Consider the following 12542-nt stretch of genomic DNA (forward strand, 5'->3'; position numbering starts at 1 on the left):
ATTATAAACTGAAAGAGACAGGAAACCCTCTTTCATGAGGAGTCGTCATTCTCTTCAGGGTTAAATTTTGTTTACCCCCAGAAATTTGTTAAGACTTGTCCCCAGGGGTGCCTACGTGGTAAAGGAGCCCCTTGAGACTTCTAGCTTTTGGTAAGCCTGGAAAAGCAGAGTGATGAAGTTGGGAGAGAATTCACCTGACATCTGAACATTAAACAATTGATTCTGGGTCCATCCTCTTCCAGGAAGACAGCACAGGTAAGAAACAAAAACAGGGGAAAAATCAATCAAATAAATATAAACAAATTATGATCCTGAAGATTTTTGGTATTCAGTAACTGAATCGTACATTTTTTTGGTCTTTGTTTATTAGGTTCCTATCTGGAAGGCAGAGATTATGGGTTCAGCTTTTTGGGGGTCTTGCTGTGCAGCAACTATTGCTACAGGTAGAGCCTTTTAGGTTTTGTAATTTTAAATAAAGGGCCACAGCGATGCTTTTATTTGCGGTAATATCCTTTGTTGCTGTGCAAAGCCAGACACCCACTTAGCTGTATACTGTGTCAGAATTTGGATTTGTTCCCCAAGTTCCTGTTGCTGTGGTTTACACGCCGTGGGACTCTCAGGAGTCCCTGTCTCACTGCTGGCAGCTGACTGTGCGCTACGTGTTAGGCATTTGTTACAGCCTCTGCCGAGGCTTTTCATTCTACTCAGGTTTTGGGGTTTTGTTTGTTTGTATCTGAAACAGATTTGGCCTCCACATTCTGCAGGTTTAGGAGTTGATGAAAATATTTAGTCTCTCTAAATTTGTAATAATATACATAAAAATTAGCCCTGAAATAGCTGTTTTAACCACTTCATATGTAAACTGTTCTACAAATTCTTTATATGAATTTAAGTCTTGCAGCCTTAGTAATTCCTGTTTGCTTCACTTTATTTTTTTTCCTAATTTGTGTTCTAATAAACCTTGGATTTTGTGAGTTTCAAATATTTTTCTGTCTTTCAGGGTAGCACACTAAGGCAAAGGTGTAATTGGGTCTACCTAAATGGACCCATAACTTGGACACACACAACACCCTGCAGTAACAATTAACAAGTTAAATTTATCATTGAAGGAGAAGGTGTCTATATTGATTATAACGATCTTGTGGTGTTTGAAGGGTAAAATATATAAACAAATCAGTACACAAATGAATATTTCCTGCCCTCTCCCTTGGGATAAGGCGTAGCCCATGTGTGCATCTCTATCTGAAAGCAAGGAAGGGATGTACTGTTCGGTTATTGGTAATATTTTACAGGGCTGTACTGCAGTGCTTCATGTGCCCATCTGACTATGGAGACTTCCACAGGACACTCCTCCAGGGTGGGAGACACATGAACTCTGAAAAGCGTGGCCACAGTTTCTGATACAGCATTAGCAAACTGAATTGGCTGCTTACACAGCATTACATCAACCTGTCAGAGGAGTGAACGTGGCTTATGCTACAGCTATGTATGGGGAGTGCTTTTCACATTTGAATTAAGGCTAAAGAGGACTCTAGATCAAAATTTTTCACTTCCAGGGTTACTGGTCTAGTCTGAAAAGTAGGATCTGGTTACTGTGGCTCTTGATTTTTGGGAAAATCACAGTCCTTCATCTGTGGGACAGGTGTATGCTGTGCACGCTGACCAGCAAGAATGCCTCAAGGGCTGTGAGCTCAGGAATGTCCAGCCTAGAGATTTCAAGTGGTCATAGACAGGAGAGAATACAGATCTTGGAAAATACCACAGCAGTAATTCGAGCATCTATGAGAATAAATTCATGAAATGCTTGGCTCCAACAGTATAGATGGGAGATTAGAAGAACTACGCTTTTGACCTCTAGTGCTTACCTACTAAGTATAACAATGGTGTTTTCCTCTTGTCGAGTAATGAAGAACTAGCAGAGGTCTCCGCAACACCTTGCACCTGGAAGAGGAGAACTGGGAAGTCCAAGTTGAATCCTCTTACTGAAGTGTGCAAGAACCTTTGGGACACGAGTGAGGGCCAGAAATGAAGTGTTTGGAACAAGAAGCCTGGGGACTGCAGCCCAACACTGCTGCAGTTTGAAGTGGGGCTGAACACAATAAACACTGGTTCATCAAGGACTCCTTGTCTCTTAAATTCTGCTCTACAGTCAAGCTTATATTCATCTGACCTACCCCTGCCAAAAGGCCTGGGATGCCAGATACACTGTACTTCTTTTCTAGAAAAGTTTTTGGTGGAATTCCTGCAGGTGTTGAAATTAGCATTCTAGTGCTTTTCCACTGATGTGTGTAATTGTTAATTCCCCTGCAAAGAGATCTCCTGGACATCTTAGAAAAGGAACCCGAAGGGTCCCCAAGAGACTGTTCCAGGATGTGTTACCTCTCGTTTGCTGGCTCATGGCACCAGAGTCCTAGCTCCCTGCTAAACTTCCTGATTGTAACTCGGGGCCCTGCCCAGAATGCCAGCTGCTGCGTGCAGCTGGCCAGCAAAGCTCTTCATCAAACAGCTTAGCAAGCCGCTTTTGTCAGGCTTTGCACACTGGTTATGTTTCGCAGAACTGTTGTTCATCTTTGCTGCTCTCCTTTGCATTCTTCCAGTCCATGTGTCTCCACCTGTCCTGAAGCATGATGCCCAAAGCTGGGTGCAATCCTGTGACAAGTGTTGCATAGACTGAAAGCATGAACTCAGGTATGTCACATATTACATTCCTGCTTGTACTGTGAATTCAATGACATCCTTGTACTAGTGCATCACCTCTTGTGTTTTTAAGACTGAGCCATGATCCTGCATCCAAACATCCCAGGAATTGAGACATGCATTCTAATCCAAGATTTTGAACCTAGAGCTGTTCAAACTCTCCAGCCTTTTGGAGTTGGTTTTGGGGTTTTTTTCCCCCCTTTACTTCTGGCAGCTAGCAGAGATTTAAACGCCCGTCTGTCTTTGAAGCAAGTAGCCAACTATTCATCCAAGCTCATACGGGGCCACCTGGTGGTGAAGCGTGGGCCAGGCAAGAGAGGCTTACCCGAAAAGAGAGACTTGATGGTTTGTGTGTTTCAATCCTTTTTTTTTTGTCCTGAAGCCCTGTATCTCAAGACTCTCATGCCTGTTCTTTCTCTCCCTCTGCTTCTCTCCCCCTCTCTCTCTGATTATCTCCCTCTTTTTCTGGAATAAGAATTCAGTTTCAACTCGACCACTAGTGGTTTTCTTGTCCATCTCCCCTAACCGGCTGAGATGTGAGGACTGTCCAGCTTCTGACACTGGAAATTCCAGCAAGAACTTCTTGCTTCTGTGTTGCATGTAGCTTCTTCCACAGTAAAAGCCTACGATATCTTTATTTTATTTTATTTTATTTTATTTTATTTTATTTTATTTTATTTTTTATTTGGCCTGCAACTGGGCAGGAAAATATGGCATTATGGATCTGACTTACCAACTCCCTTGTTAAGCTCTAATTGAACTTTATAGTTCAATGTTATATAACAATGAATTATGAAGATGGTTAATTTTCACTTGCCTACATTTGAAAAGGCATGTTCTTTTGTGTGCTTTGATTCATCTCTGGGAGGCATTTATCCTTTCACTCTCTTTGAATATCTCTTTATGAGTTTGATCTTCATGTGATAATCTGAAAAACAGGGTGTGGTGTATGGTTAGGTATGAACATCTAACCTGCCATTAGACATTTTCTGTGTACAGTGCAGCTCAATACATCTATTATTAATTTCAGCCAAAATTCTGCTGATGTATTTACATGATGAAATCTGCAGATAACATTGTTTTCCAGCGATCCGTATGTGTGTGTATCAAAGGGAAAAGGTTTTCATGAAAATGACCAAAAATGGCCTGTGAGGTAAATGCAGTTCCTAGAATGAAAATGAAATCCAGCAAACAACTCCCTAGACACTTCATATCAGTCTCCCTGTATCATCTCAGCCCAGTGTTTCCATTTCTGAAGATGCTTATGTCCCCATGAGGCAATTTGGCAAGTACTTTGATAACATTATAAGAGAAATAGGATTCATTATTCCTCTAACTTATTTACAGAAAAAAACCCAAAACATTATGTTCTAGATGATAGTAAACATCATAACTAATTAATAGTCACTCTTGCCAACTTTAAAAAACAACAACCAAAAAACCCAAGCTAAAACCGAAGAGTGTTTCTTCACATTGATAACAACCCCACTAGGGAAGCAAAACTCTTCTCCTTGTAATTTCAAAGAGGATGTGGTTTTCTTTGCTTCCTATCTGGTCATCACGCAGCTTTGCAAAATTGTACTTACCTAAGGCAATAATGTATTGGATGCATGAATAAAATATCCCTGACATTTTTTCTTTGTTTTGCGGGGGTTTTTTCCCATGATGTTAAAGACAATGTTAATAGCTTTTTATGACAGTAAAAACATGCAGTATTTTTCCCCTAGTTCTTTTGCAGGGCTATGTTGATTATCACTGTTTATTAGGACAAATTGTGTAACTAGTCCCATCAAAAAATGAAACAGTGAGCATCATGAGTTCAGGAGGTTGGAGGAATGCTTGATTGCTGAGACACCTGTCAGAGGAATCAGAAGAATTTGCAAATTCTTCTGGCTTACAATACAGTAATGTAGTTCCTTACAAGGAAGCATGGGTGGTTTAATCCTGTCTTGCTTGCAGTGTCTTTTTCCAGCAATCTGCTGTCTTGGAAAGAGAAATGGAGATGGAAACTCAATCCAATGATCTGCAATCCCAGCTTAGTTACTGAAGAGATCCCTTTGTGCTCTTAGCAATGGTGGAAACACCAAATCCGAGTGCCAGATATTAGCTCAGCACACGGATATGGCAGCATTAACTTTTGCAGCAGGGTCCTGGGTAGTTTGTTCATGTACAGAATTGAAGAAACCCACCGGAACAATGGTGTAGGAAATCTCAGAATTTATCCACTAGGCTGAAGGAGAAGACAGAACAATTTATATTCTGATTTGAAAAAAATAACAAATGAAAAAGACAGATCTGTGACCCTAGGGAAAGTAGACCTTCTCACAGTCCCCATTATCAATTTACTTCATCAGAAATTGAGAGTTATTATTTCTTTAATGCAAAAATCAGAGATTCTTTTCCATTCAGCCTACCACCTACTTTACTTTCAAAATAATATGAAAAAAAAGGTAATTAAAACTTCATACACATTACCACAGAAAAAGCTTGGAAGAACCAGACATGGTTCTTTTGCATGATATTTTATCTAGGTTTTCTACTGATTTACTCTTGCAACATTTAGTGCAATAGGCTGTCCATTGTGATTGGTTATGCAATGGTTACGTCATGGAATATATCATGCTTGCACTAGCAGCATCATTACAGTTACAGTGTTACCATTGCTTGACAGTTTAAGAGTCTTATCAGACACTTTTCAGAGGTATTACTAGTAGCAGTAGTTTTTGGGGACTTCTAGATGATGACAGAATGCGGGTTCTCTGTTTTGAAGACAGAACCACTAACGTAACTCAGCACAAACCTCAAGCTTTGTTTCGCTTTCAAACACCTCTCGGGTACCAAGAGCCTTACAAAGTCTGGCACCACCGAGCAAGGCTATCCATAGCTTATACGGCAGCAAAGAGGAGGAAGGGGTGGGGTTTGGGGCGGTGGGATTCCCGGGGCCGGTGGAAGGACGTGCCGGTGGGGCGGTGCTGGTTGAGCTGTCCGCAGTGCTGAAACGCGGCCCTGCAGCCCCCCGGCCCGGTCCGGTCCGGCCTCTGCCCGCAGCTGCCCCGCCTTTGCAACACTCTCCTCTTAGAGAATATGCCAGGTACAAGGAGTGAAAATCCCTGTGAAGGCAGCGACAGTAAGCATGTACTTATATTAGTGTTAAATTTGTTCCTGTGACTTCAAGTAAATAAAGCATCTGTAAGTACTTCTCACAGGCAAATAAGTAAAAATCATGCAAATACTTAATTTTATGAAACAACAACCCAAAAAAAAACCCCAGGGAAAAAGCTTCCTGAATATTTTTTGCAAAATATTTTAATTTTTATTCTATCTCATATTTCTATTTTTATTCTATATTTCAGTTGATTCCAGAGGACAAATAATCAAGTCTTGTGAATAAAAATCCTTGTCAAGTTTATCATCATACTGTGATCTAGTCTACAAAGCTGGGCAACTGTGTGTGCCAACAGGCATGCTGGGAATATGCAGGGAAAAGTGAGGATTGTTATAGACAGATTGGCACTAATTTGCAAATAGACAATGCCAAAGAACTCCTATATATCCTAAAAAACTCATGCCCCCCTCCCCCATTCTGAGTAATTTTGCACAAGGGCAAACTAGAACCTTACATTAAAACAAAGCTGCTTGCTCATTTCTTAGCAATTACTCCTGCTTACCTTTTTCTTAAAATACACTTATATGGCATCACTAAGAACACTGGAGTGTGTCTATGAATGTGTTGGGTTTGCATGGCAAGGTTTTGGTAGCGGTGGGGGGGGGGGGGGCTACAGCAGTGGCTTCTGTGAGAAGCTGCTAGAAGCTCCCCCTGTGTCTGATAGAGCCAATGCCAGCCGGCTCTAAGACCGACCCGCTGCTGGCCAAGGCCAAGCCAATCAGCGCCTCTGTGATAACGTATTTAGGAAGAAAAAAAACAGTTAGAGAGAGCTTTTGCAGCTGGAGAGAGGAGTGAGAAGATGTAAGAAACTCTGCAGACACCAAGGTCAGTGCAGATGGAGGGGGAGGAGGAGCTCCAGGCGCTGGAGCAGAGATCCCCCTGCAGCCCGTGGTGAAGGCCATGGTGAAGCAGGCTGTCCCCCTGCAGCCCATGGAGGAAGGATGAGGGGGTGTAGAGATTCCACCTGCAGCCCATGGAGGACCCCACGCCGGAGCAGGTGGAGGCACCTGAAGGAGGCTGCGGCCCGTGGGAAGCCCACGCTGGAGCAAGTTCCTGGCAGGACCTGTGGACCCGTGGAGAGGGGAGCCCATGCCAGGGCAGGTTTGCTGGCAGGACTTGTGACCTCGTGGGGGACCCCACGCTGGAGCAGTTTGCTCCTGAAGGTCTGCACCCCGTGAGAGGGACTCCATGCTGGAGCAGGGGAACGATGAGAGGAGTCCTCCCCCTGAGGATGAAGAAGCAGCAGAAACAACATGTGATGAACTGACCATAACCCCCATTCCCCGTCCCCCTGTGCCTCTGAGGGGGGCGGAGGTTGAAGCTGGGAGTGGAGTTGAGCCCAGGAAGATGGGAGGGGTGGGGGGAGGTGTTTTAAGATTTAATTTTGTTTCTCATTCCTCTACTCTGTTTTGCTTAGTAATAAATTAGATGAATTCCCTCTCTAAGTTCGATCTGTTTTGCTCGTGACAACAATTAGTGAATGATCTCTCCTTGTCCTTATCTTGACCCATAAGCATTTCGTTATGCCTTTTCTCCCCTGTCTAGTGAAGGAGGGGAGTGATAGAGAGGCTCTGGTGGGCACCTGGCCCCCAGCCAGGGTCAACCCACCACAGTGACTTTTCAGGATGTATTTGATTTTTAGCGCAGTACTGTCAAATGAACTGGCAAAGCAAACTGTGTGGACAAAGAAAACTTTAACATACTAAACCTCCCCCCCCCGCCTCAGCTATTCTATTGTTCAGTAAGAAGTTTTAAGAGTTTTCCAGAAATTTCCCTCTTGAAAAGGAAAATAAAAGCCTGTAACTGTTGGGATATAAACTTCTGACCACATTTGTGTTGTAACATCCTTCATTAAAAAGGCTATTTCAATTCAGCTACCATGCCAGATTCATTGTTGTAATAAATACTACTAGTGACGCTTTCTGTGGAAAACATTAGATTCTGCTTTAATCTTTGTTAAAATATAAACTAGTTACTTCAGACTTTCAGTTTTCTCCATAATCTGGAGATTTTTTTTTTATAATTTTAAATGTGTTAAAAGTGGAATAGCCTCTGGCTGAGATGTCTTTTAATAAATTCTGACAGGGAAGAACCATGATTTGTTCTTTAAGTACACCCCTGGATTGCAGGGTGAACAGGTGAAATTAGACTTCTAGAAATAGTCCACTTGTATACACAATGCAACATATCCTGGTCTTCTTTACACTATGATAAAACAGGAGTAAATGCACAGAATTTGATGTGAGCATTACTGTAAGCACAGGCAAATAGGTTCCAATGTTCTGAGGGGGCTATAAATGGCTAGCCAAAAATAACAACTGTGCTTACTTAAAGCATAAAGCTAATAAGTGGTTTCGCTGCAGTAATTATCTTTAAATCAAATCTTTATACTGAAACTCTCAGAGTCAGCTCACAGGGAACTATGAGGAACGTGGTTGTTAGGGGAAGTGTTACCTGTAATCATCTCAAACACGACAGCAAAAATTCCTCTTGTTTTGTTACGACATTTTTGTGTGGATTTTCTGCTAAAATGACAGCTGTGGAAGATTAATCTTTTATTTAAGATGAGAACAGGCAAAACACAAGCAGAAACCATGAGAGTATCTCACATGCTCTTGTACGAAGCTGCAGCCACTCTGAGGAGGGAGCACACAATGCACACATCAAACTAACAAGTCTGCAGTCAGTGACGCTGCTACCTGGCTGCTCCTTTCAGCACACGCTTCCCATCATGGAATAGCACCCGTGGCCCCTTCTCCTCCCCTGTTTTATTCTATTCCCTGTATATGTTGGCCCCCAGGCCAGCAGTGAGAGGGAGAAAAGTAGTGTTGACAGACTGAGAAGAAGTGGGAAGAAAAGGCCTTACTCTTCCCCTTTCATGAGGAAGAACAGCAACTGTCTGCAGCATGAGATGGGGCAGATGTGGGAGAAAAGTGTTTTTTCTCCCAGGTGTTTTTCCCTCTGCTGCAACCTTCCCTCTCTTCACCTCCTACTTCCCATAGTACTTCCCTACCTTTCCCTATAGAGTAACCCTATGCTCTATACACCAGCAGACCACTGTGAAGGATTTTGGTAGCAGAGGTGTTGTGCACGCTCCTTCCTTCCCCCTGGCCTTATCCTTGTGTCTTTTCTCACTGTCACGGCTGTCACCTTATGATCTCAAACACTTGCAACCCCTTTTCCCAGGGGGCAGTGGCAGCTGGCTGTGCTTGAGGTATGCTGTCTCCCCCACTAGCTCTCCCTCTTGCATCTGAGTATGTGAGGTAGCTGAATAGTTCGAGGTGCTTTTGTTCAGGCATACGACTTGGAGATGTAATTTTAATTCCAGCCACGAGGGGACCTTCATAGTTTATTTTCTCTTTGCTGCAGGTTCTTCTAGTCCATATGCTGAGACGTGTACAACCATGCTCACTTCCACCAATATACTACTGAGATGTATAAAGTAGAATTTTCCACTTTATGGGGACAGAAATGTGTTTGGGTTAGCGCTTAGACACTGTTTAATTTAGGGTTAAATGCACTATATTGCTTTGCTAACAACTGGACCTTTGAAGAAGAGCTGAAGGACTGATAAAAAACATGCTTTGCTAAAGAATATCCTTGAAGAAGAGCTAAAAAACTGATAAAAAGGAAACATCCTGCCCCAGAAGGCACTGAGAGCTGGGGGATTGCTAGAGAGGCCTGAAGTCAACAAAAATCAGCAGTAACCAGGGGAAAGGTAAAGGTGGCTGGGGGAGTTCATGACCAACTGACCACCCCATTAAAAGACTATGCAAATTAACCCCCCCACACCTTCAAGGAGCATCCGTGCTAATTTGAATATGCTTGACCAATAGTAGATGATGTGGTAATTACTAACCAATTAGTGTAAATGTAGGCAGGTTTTTGTAATTCTGTAAGAAGATAAATATGTTGTAGATTCTGTGCAGGTTGTGGAATTACCATCTTGCACCCATCTCTATGCAGGCATGAAATAAATAAAAGACCTCTGCTCTGTGTGTATACTGGCATACTGCACACCAAGTAAATGATCCCACTTCTGGGGCAATACTACATCTCCCTCCTAGCTGAGGATCTGCTCAAATCCCACTATCCCCTAGTAAGTCATCTCTCATATCCTTGGAATCTGCATCCAACTTTATTCCACTGTTTAAACCCAACAGCATCTTTCCTGTGTTTCCCCAGTGGCTTTGGATTCCACTTTCAGGTTATCAACTTTCTGCAGCCTCTGGGCTGCTCACGAGTAATACTTCAGGGTACCAGCAGCTGAGCTGAGCTGACAGCAGGGCTGGGGAATGGAACAAGTGACTTCTTCATGTGCTGATCCACAGATTCTGGGCCAGAGATCCAGGGCAGGGGACAGCTGAAGCATTGTTTTTGTCGCTGCACATCTTAATAATCCAGCCACAGTATGATTTTAAAAATTGCTGCCTGAGTTACAGCTGTACTACTACTTAGGTAAAAGCAGATTCCTAAATCCTTTTTCATAGGGTGTTTATTGAGCAGATGTCCAGAGTTTATATCAAGTCTCCAAGCCTTGCATAGAGGAATTTGGCAAATAGCCTACAAAAATTAATCTGAAAAATAAAGAGCTCCCATTTATTGCAGCAATTGCTTTCACATCATATAACCTGGGTTTGAAGTCTCATTCTCCTCTTGCATGCGGTAGCTATGCACTTGGATAATTTGATCTGGTTATGTTTGCATGACAAAAAGAGAATGCAACCGTAACATGTGCTAACCTGCTCACTGAATCTAGCGAGCAGCAAAGACAGCAACTGCAACAACCAGCCGGGGTCCCTGGCCTGTTCGTAGTACGAGACTGGCCGATGAAGCTGCCTGCCCTCACTGCCCCTGCTTCTCTGCCAGCTGGCCCAGCCCAGAACCTGCTCTGCTCCCACCTTCTCGGGATGCAGGGAAGCATCATCTTTCCGCAGAGCTGCTCCTGACAGCCACCACTCCTGACGGGAAGTCAGCCCACCCGTCGCTTTTCTTTTTTGCTCTCCAGGTGGAGCTGTGATCTTCATTTTAGCCACGGGGGGAAACCTTCCCCTGGGCCCCACCAGCTTTCGGGCCCGTGTACCTTTCTTCAAGTCCTGAAAAAGGGCTTTCCTGTAGGAAAACATACCCACCTTTTTTTTTTCTCCCCCAATTATATCCTGAAAGAGATATTATAACTACTTATAAACGTTACCTTGCCTGTATCTGTTGCACCTGAGACATGCGAATCACAACTCAATTACTTTTCAGGTCGTCTTAGGTCATGCTCCAGTTGGAATTGAAGGACGTGGTGTTTCTCAGCTGTCACGCTCTAAGCCTTCTGAGAAGTCTCATGTGGGCAATGAAGTATTTTGTATGTGCTAAGCAGGCCACGTTAAACTCAAGGCTCCCCTCTACATCATATTTAAACTGTTGTCTATGTGAAATCTTTCATATCTGTTAGAAGTGTCCATACCATCTTCTTTGCCTTTGGATTGTTAAAGCTTAGAAACCCTATGGGAATGCAAACTGAAAGGAAGTAAAAATAAGCAATATGCTAATGATAACAATGTTTAGAAAGGGATTTCATGGGAATGAAATAGTCTTCCCCCCCCTCCCAATATAAATAAAGGCAGAAAGTTCTTTTTGTAGCAGGAGTGTGTGAAATGTGAAACCCCTGCAGAATGACTGTGATAAGCAAGACTGTTTACCCCTGCAGGTGGGAACGTGATCTAGTGGTTACAGTAGCAGAGAGCAAATCTGAGGCGCCTGTTTCTGCCCCTGATTCACCATGCGTCTGTAGCCAACTCATGTACTGTCTGTACATCGGTTTACCCATCTGCAAAATAGGGACATGCATATCTGTATCTTATCAGATCTGGCTCTTGCCAAGCATCATTAATGAATGCTGACAGTCCTTTGCTGTCAGGAATGAAGGATTTCACAAGTGGAAAGTACAAGTCATTACCACTTCACCATGATGCCAGCACCACTCCTTTTGTTGAAACAGTTGTGCACTTACAAGCTAACTTGGCGATACTCAACTGACTGAAGAGTCTCTTTATTCTCCTGGTAGTGCTGAAAGACTTTGAGTTAAATCTTACACAAACTTTGGAGATCAGTAGCTGTCATGTTATAAAAGCAGTCAACTAAACCTATCCAATCTTATCTGACTAATCACCACTAATCGATATTATTCAAATGACATTTTTCTATTTTTATGCATGTATTAATTTATTGACATCAAATGTATTGTATGTATTTTGTTTCTGTCTTCATTAGTTGAAATTAAAACCTTTAAAATTATATTTTATAACTGAACTGTTAACTAATCTTAGCCCTCTGTGAGGCGAGTTGGTGGGCTCAGAACCGTTGCTAAGGCTAAGGTTTCCTAAATAAGGTTTCCTAATCATAGACCACACATAATCCTGTAATTGCAGAATCAGCAGACAGAGCAACGGCTAAAAGTGGCTGGAAACCAAAATGTCCTTTCACATGCAGCAGGGCTCCCTGAAGGGTTCCGGTTTGGCATGTGAAAGCTCACACTTAACCTCTCTCCTGTCAATAAACTCTCTTTCTATCTTGCTTGTCTACAGACAGAAGCTGCCACAGCTACATAAATTAGTTAAATGGGTCCAACCTGTGTGTGTGCAATCTTGGATGCCCATTTAAAACTGGCCTCTGCATTTTCTGCTCTATC

The sequence above is a fragment of the Grus americana genome, chromosome 5, assembly GCF_028858705.1.
Source record: "Grus americana isolate bGruAme1 chromosome 5, bGruAme1.mat, whole genome shotgun sequence".
In the NCBI taxonomy this organism is placed as follows: domain Eukaryota; kingdom Metazoa; phylum Chordata; class Aves; order Gruiformes; family Gruidae; genus Grus; species Grus americana.